This window comes from Schistocerca gregaria, chromosome 1 (assembly GCF_023897955.1).
Source record: "Schistocerca gregaria isolate iqSchGreg1 chromosome 1, iqSchGreg1.2, whole genome shotgun sequence".
Classification (NCBI taxonomy): Eukaryota; Metazoa; Arthropoda; class Insecta; order Orthoptera; family Acrididae; genus Schistocerca; species Schistocerca gregaria.
Window position 1 is genome coordinate 98,165,453 of NC_064920.1, and position 8,182 is coordinate 98,173,634.

Consider the following 8,182-nt stretch of genomic DNA (forward strand, 5'->3'; position numbering starts at 1 on the left):
ATACCGTACTCTGACCAAAGTGCCCAGAGGCTAAGAGGGACCATAGTCTTTTATCGCCGTCCAGAAAAGCAGCTGACAGCAATGAAAGGGCGAAGGCTGGCGAAGTCGGGATAACTTCACAAAATTACTTCGCTTCACGCACATGCACACATACTAGCACCCCTTTTACAAGGGTAAACATCATGTTACTCTATAAAGGCTAGAAGTGTTACAGTTTAAATATATTCAAGCAAGAAAGATGGTTTTTTTGGGTTAATCATTCAACCTCGTGTTTTTTCCAACGTAGATAACCATTCCGTTCCCGCAACAAGCTGTATGTTTGAAATTGGTAGTTGTACGTAATCATACACTTTTAGCGGAGATGAATCATAATAATATCAGGTAAATGAATTGGAAACCATTATCTTTCGCGCTACATATATTATTGCACAGGAAATTCTACAATTGGGAAAAATATTACTTTTAACTAGAAGCAGATTTGGTCGCTATAATTTTGCTAGCAGCTATTTCAATCGGCTAGGGACGCAGAGAAGGAAGGTAGTCTGAATATACACTGTGTGCCAGTTTTTGGTTTCAGATAAACCGTAGTTGTAAAACAGTAGCAACGACTTCACAAGATACAGACACAATGGGGGTGGTTGTGGAGTTTCGCCAGTAGGATGAACACAGACCGCTTCGCTGTTTCGCTAAATTTCGCCATGCCTTAACAGAACTGGGTCAGGAGAGCAGAGGCGTAATCTTAATGCGGAGAAGTGACTTCCGTACTGCCGAGTACTCTGGCAGTATTCAGAGAAGCCGGAAGCTTATCCGTCTGCCGAGTCCGACCTCAAGGTGTGGAGTTCCAGAAGTCGTGAGAGCAGACAATGTACTCTGCACTTGCGGTATAGATGTAATTATCAAGATCTCGTCTCATGGGAAGCAAAATATCGGTGCAAGAACAGAGACTACGTATTAAAGCCGCCGTCGATCACAACATTTGCTCAAATAATTCCAATGGCTCTGAGCACTATTGGACTTATATCTGCGGTCATCAGCTCCCTAGAACTTAGAACTACTTAAACTAAAAGGACACCACACACATTCATACCCGAGGCAGGATTCGAACCTGTCAACGTAGTGACAACATTTGTGGTATATTTTACAATCACTTCATTGTCTGTTTCTATAACCTTTTCCGCACACATTATTCTTTATCAAATTGCTGCACTGCCTTTATAGGACTAATTTTTCACCTTTAAATCACGAGGTGTGGTCTGTCAGACCTAGCGAGATTTTTCACACTCGCTTTTCGGAGTAAATTCTGGTCAAATGCTTCCATATTCCACCCACCCTCCTTAAATCTCCAATTCTAGAATGCTTTACTGTCGCCTGCACTATCGCTTATTTTATTTGTTGCTGACACGTGTTACTGAACCATTTCGGGGTATCCTAGACAACACCTCTTGAAGTGCTCATTTGTTTTCTTATAGTCAGAGAAAATGTTTCCGCACGAATCTGTCACCTCTAACGATTCTAAGTTTGATGTCGTTGTCTGTTGGTCAACAGAGAAACGTGTCAGCGATGTACACTGACATGTTCCTCTTCGTTTAAAGCTACCAACTGCCATTTCCGCCTCCTGTGTCCAGTCCACGATATAATCACACCAACTGTATACAGTTGTCGTTACGATTGGGTTCCGCAAGGAAAATACCAATTAGATCAACGTGAAACCAAGCTAGCAATGACGTCAGGGCATCTATCAAGCGAGGAAGTGTTTTCAGCGTAGTCCCACAACCACAGTTGCTGTGTACACAGTCACAGCCTGTGCAGTATGGCACGGAGAGGACGCGTACAGACTCTCTGCCGCGGAGGACCGGAGTAAGAATGGAAACAGGAGAGTCTAAAACTGATGTGAATGTGAATTGTTGTTTTTCGGATGAGACAACAGTTTATAGGGACCAAATCTGTATAATTGTATCCCAGAGACCAGGACATGGTCGACCATGTGTGAAATCAGAACGAGTGGATCGTTAATTGGCTGTTAAGGGCATTACGGTGCCTCGTCAGTACTGCACTGATCTCGCATCTGATCTCGCATCTTTCTCAGGATATGTTTTATCGAGGCAGACGATGTACAGAGGGCTTCAGCACAGTAGCTTTCATTGTTGGAGAGCTGCTGTCTGTTTACCTCTGGCATGTCTTCTCTGAAGGAAGCGTCTAGAGTGGAGCCATCAATATGCCACACGAACGGTTGAACGCTGGGCAAATGTTCTTTTCACAGATGAGTCCCGATTTGGTATGAAGAGTGATTCGCATCTGGAGGGCACGTGAACACAATTTCGGGACTCAAACATCGTGGAAAGAGACCCATATCGAGGACGACCCGTAATGGAGTGGTTGAAATGGGTTCAATGGCTCTCAGCTCTATGGGACTTAACGTCAGAGGTCATCAGTCCCCTAGACTTAGAACTTACCTAAGCACATCACACACATCCATGCCCGAGGCAGGATTCGAACCTGCTAGCGTAGCAGCCGTGTGGTTCAGGACTGAAGCGCCTAGAGCCGCTCTGCCACAGCGGCCAGCCCTAATGGAGTGGACAGGGATTGTATTGACCCCCCGAGCACCTCTTTATGAACTTGTACGGGTGAATTTGAAGATTTAACTCATGTCAGGTACCGCGAGGAGGTCTTGGCATCTCATACGCGGTTGTTACGAGGCGCTTGGCCCAGACATCGTATTGGTGGACGTTAATACACCAACTCATAGAGCATGGGTGGTTGATGTTTTGTTGGAAACGGAAGATATTGCACGCATAGCGTGGCGTGCTCGTTCTTCCGATTTGAATCCCTTAGAGCAAGGCTCGAATGCAACAGAGAGGCGGGTTGCATCACGTCAGCATCCACCAAGCACTCTCCAAGACGTAGGAGAAGCTCTGCGGAAAGAACGGACGTTATGGCCTCACATGACATTGATGACATCGTACGCAGCATTCCCCGTCGTTTTCAGGCCTGTATTGCTGCCAGAGGTGGTCACGCCTCATATGGAGCACTTTAACCAGCTTTTGGAAAGTATGTGTAAATTAGTAAAGTTGGAAAAAAACGCAGAACATTTTTGTCCAACGTTATGTATATTGCAGTTGTTTAGTTCAGTATTCTTTTCTTTGTTCCTACTTTACTATCATCTTTTTTTACCATTTTGTGGCAAAATTAACGCAACCCCGCTAAATTTCGGTTTGTTGCCTTAATTTTGGTCGCCAGTGTAGATCAAGAAACAGACGAAGAAGACGACGATTTTACGATAGACAGTGATTAAAGGTCTGCTGGCGAGCAAGAATATCATTCAGAGGTTGAACGTCTGAACAACGGTGTTGTTCCTGTTTCTCCAACAAAATACGTAAAGCGTTGGGTAACACCAAATACATTCTCGGTGGTGATAACGGAAATTCCCGGCAGTGAATGTCAGATCCTAGCACGGGTCTCTAAACGTCGATTGTAGAGGAAGAAATAGAAGTGTAACACAACGCAGCCTAACTAGATAGAAAATTTTGGCTTTAGTGCTAATAGTCAGGAAATATCCGTACGTGTAACACGGCTAATTGCCAGCAATCGGCAGTGATTTGAGTAGGCTTCCAATATCAAGCAAGAAATCGACCCTCTCTGAATGCAAATAAAAAAATACGCTTACACATACATCGTGCATTTAAACTTTGGCTGAGAAATGTCCTGGAATGTTACTGAAAACTTGTCCGATGACGGTTTGAACAAGGTGCTGGTTGTTCAATTTTCCTGACACATTAAACATGTGAGTCCGACGAAGTCTCGAGCCTGGATGCTTTTCATTTCACGGGCAAAGACTCTGCCGATTGACCCTTCCTTGCACGACTCACGACCTGCAGTCACAACTTTACTTGGACCAACTCTTCGTTTCCTGTCTTCCAAACTTCACAGAAGTTTCCGAGACTAATACAGGCGAAATACTCCTCAAGAAAGCTTATAGTAGCGGGCTTATCACAGCCAGAGGAAATGTTACGCGTTTGCACTCTGCAGTCGAGGGTGCACTGAAACGAAACTTCCTGCAAGGTAAAATTGTGACGAGGTACTCGCGGTGGTAAAGCACTCATGGCGGATCGTTAGTCATTCTTGGACAGCTGAGGTGGCTGAACACGTGCCCGCGAAAGGCGAAGGTCGAAAGTCTGGGTCCCAGTCTGCAAGCCGGCCTTGGTGGCCGAGTGGTTCTAGGCGCTACAGTCTGGAACTGCTTCACCGCTACGGTCGCAAGTTCGAATCCTGCCTCGGGCATGGATGTGTGTGATGTCCTTAAGTTAGTTAGGTTTAAGTAGTTTTACGTTCTAGGAGACTTGTGACCTAGAAAGTTAAGTCCCATTGTGCTCAGAGCCGTTTGAACCACCTGAACTAGTGTGCAGTTTAGAAACTGGGTTTACCTCTGCCACCAATACCTGCTCACCTGCTTCCTCGCTCAAAAGACACCCACACAACATTGGGTTACGTATTAATCATACAGTTCTAACTGTAGGGGAAGAGAAAAGTATCCGGCCGGGGTAGCCGAATGGTTCTAGGCTATACAGTCTGGAACCGCGTGACCGCTACGGTCGCAGGTTCGAATCATGCCTCGGGCATGGATGTGTGTGATGTCCTTAGGTTAGTTACGTCTATGTAGTTCTACGTTCTACGGGACTGATGACCTAGAACGTTAAATGCCATAGTGCTCAGAGCCATTTGAACCATTTGAACTCGTCTGCAATTTAGAAACTGGGCTTACCTCTGCCACCAATACCTGCTCGCCTGCTTCCTCGCTCGAGAGACACGCACACAACATTAGGTTTCATCTTGATCATACAGTTCTAACTGCATGGGAAGAGAACAGTACCGGCCGGGGCAGCAAAATGGTTCTAGGCGTTACAGTCTGGAACCGCGTGACCACTGCGGTCGCAGGTTCGAATCCTGCCTCGGGCATGGATGTGTGTGATGTCCTTAGGTTTGTAAGGTATAAGTTGTTCTAAGTTCTGGCGCACTGATGACATCCAAAGTTAAGTCCCAATTCGGTCTGAACCATTTTTTAGAGAAAACTAAGTATACATATAACTAAGTTAACGATTGTACTCTCGGTGGGGCTAATTAACAAACGCTCAGACATGTGCCAGGAGCTACTGTCTCTGAAACTAACCCACTGTTTCTGACTAAGCATACCAGCTGATTTTCTTAGTCTGTGTGGCAAGTGCTGCAGTTGGAAATCTCCTCACAAATACATAGCATGAGAATAAGTGGCGCACGCAGAGGACATGTTGTTGCGAGGCATGGCAGGGTGTATATGGGGCGTGACTGATCGCTGTGGAGGACACAGAGATGCCACGTACACTTGGTAGGCAGCAATATCAGCACTTGATAGTATTCAATACATGTCTCTCAGTCGGTCTCCACATAACAGAATGTTTGAATCGTGCAATATTTAAATTTGTTGAGCGTTCGGATGTGACAGTGACCTAAGGTTGTACTGTAAAGGAATGTGGGGACAGATTTACTCGTCTTCAAGGTTCTGGTAAACTACTCCTGTCCATCTCAGTGAAGTACTGCCAACGCTGCCCAGTTAGCGCATTGTTAAACCTTAGCATATGTGCCAGCCACCCGACGACAAGAAATTGACTCCTCGCATCAGTCTACGTTAACACCCACCATTGGTCGGAGACAAGGAACAGCTGGTTAGGGAACTACCGTTGAATGCGTAGGTCGAGATTGCGGCCGCATTTGGAGGATGCTTCAACTGCTGATGAATGGGGTCACAATGAGATCAGGGATGAATCACAGATCTGCACTACCAAGGATGACCTTTGTCTGGTAGTGATTGAAGGAACCCTGACAGCTCAACGGCACGGCCAGTAGCCCTGTGTCCTCATGTGTTATTTCTGATGCGAGTTTATCTTGGTGTCTTTTTCGATGAGGATAATGTTCTTTGACACATGACACGTGTCCTTATGAACCGTTTGCTTGATCATGATGCAAACGACTTTTATTTAATTGTCTTGATATCATAACTTTTCGAACAGAATTATAGGTTTCGCCTATACAGTAATCAACTTCAGATTGTACAATAGCAGTAAACTAGAATACTTGCTAATACATTAGGAGATTGAAAACAAATGACAGAAGGTACAATGAAAAACAATATACGTGTCACTCTGCTGCACTGCAAAGGGTCATAACATGTAAAAATAACTCAAGATTCCCATGCAAGTATCACCCAGTCATGTATAGGACGCATAGTGATCAGGGATTTTCATGTTTGCATACCGTATAGATATTTGTACAGCTGATTAAAAGGAAATTTATTTAATATTACAATTCTTTAAAGTGGTACAAGTTGCATATAAAAAGCAAGAGTTCAAAGAAACTTTTTATACATATGAAAATCGTATTCGTCTTCTGAGATTTTAAACTGATCATAATTTTACAAAATGTTCAAAAGTAAATAGCAATTAGAGAAATAATACTAAAATTGAATTGAGTGCCAGGGCTCTAAAATTAGTCTCATAAAGTAAGAAGACGGAATTATTTCGAGAACATTCATATTGTCCACATTCTGGTATTCCAGTTCATATTTAGATTGAAAATGTAAGCATTAGAAAGTAAAAACTGAAGCGATAATGGATGACTCACTAATAATCAGGTACTCCAGTGGCCATCTAGGGAAAGTTTACTTCGAAAATTATCTTCGTTTGATTTTGAACTCTAAGTAGCTTGGTTGATTGTTGTAACCTTGATATTGTTTAGCTTTGGGTGACTGTGTACATTTCCAACTGCAGTGTTCCTAAGCAAAAGTAGGAAACTACCTGTAATTTTGTAGTATCGACTAAAGGTCCTCCGTTTGTTTCCTTTTCCTGTATGTCAAGCGCTGAAACCGTAAATTCCTTCTCCGGTACTGCCAGTTTAGAGTCTCTCTTAACATAATCTATTTCGGACTGGATATCACTTAAACAGGCCTATCAGATAAGCGCCCAGCTTGCTAGGACTCGGATGAAGAGAACCAAGTCATACAACAATCGGTCCGCATAGAAGAATAAGGAATGAGTCTTCAGAGATAGATGAATGTACATCTACACCTACATCTACATCTACATCCAAACTCCGCAAGCCACCTGTCAGTGTGTGACGGAGGGTATCTTTGAGTACTTCTATCGGTTCTCCCTTCTATTCCAGTCTCGTATTGTTCGTGGAAAGAAGGATGGTCGGTAAGCCTCTGTGTGGGCTCTAAATCTCCCTGATTTTATCCTCGTGGTCTCTTCGCGATATACGTAAGAGGGAGCAATATACTGGTTGACTCCTCGGTGAAGGTATGTTCTGGAAACTTCGTAAAAAGCACATACCGAGCTACGGAGCGTCTCTCCTGGAGAGTCTTCCACTGGAGTTTATCTATCATCTGCGTAACGCTTTCGCGGTTACTAAATGATTCTATATAGAAGCCCGCTCCTCTCTGTTGGATCTGCTCTCTCTCTTCTATCAACCCTATCTTGTACGGATCCCACACTGCTGAGCAGTATTCAAGCAGTGAGCGAACAAGAGTACTGTAATCTGCTTCCTTTGTTTCCACAATGAGATTTTCACTCCGCAGTGGAGTGTACACTGATATGAAACTTCCTGGCAGATTAAAACTGTGTGCCGGACCGAGACTCGAACTCGGGACCTTTGCCTTTCGAGGGCAAGTGCTCTACCAACTGAGCTACCCAAGCACGACTCACGCCCCATCCTCACAGTTCTACTTCCGCCAGTACCTTGCCTCCTACCTTCCAGACTTTACAGAAGCTCTCCTGCATATTTGTTGCATAGTACTATTGCAAATCGACGTCCGCGACATGGATCTCTAATTCAGTGGATTACAGCTGCTATCTTTCTAAAGTATTGCTTTGACCTGTGTAACATTCCAGACTTTGGGATATATGTTTCATCGAGCGAGCGGTTGCATACGTTTGCGACGATATTCAGAAAGGAACCTTATAGTTATCCTGCCTGTACAGGAAAACATACATACATGTATGTTGCTTCGGCACACCCATGATAAATACTTATAAGTTAATGATTTTGGCAGATGTTCTTGATTCGAAACCTGCAGTCTTTACTTCGTTTTGTTTGGTGAAGGACTTTCGGATAACTGTGATTAGTAACTCCGCTTTAGTGGGGCTGCCATTTGTAA

General features: G+C 44.1%; 1 non-coding gene across 1 annotated transcript; it reads right to left on the reverse strand.

Moving 5' to 3' along the window:
- Window positions 1–7,647: 7,647 nt before the first annotated feature.
- Trnas-cga (transfer RNA serine (anticodon CGA)) lies at window positions 7,648–7,722 on the reverse strand. Its single transcript has one exon. It is a non-coding gene; the product is annotated as a tRNA-Ser (tRNA).
- Between the last annotated feature and the right edge of the window lie 460 nt (window positions 7,723–8,182).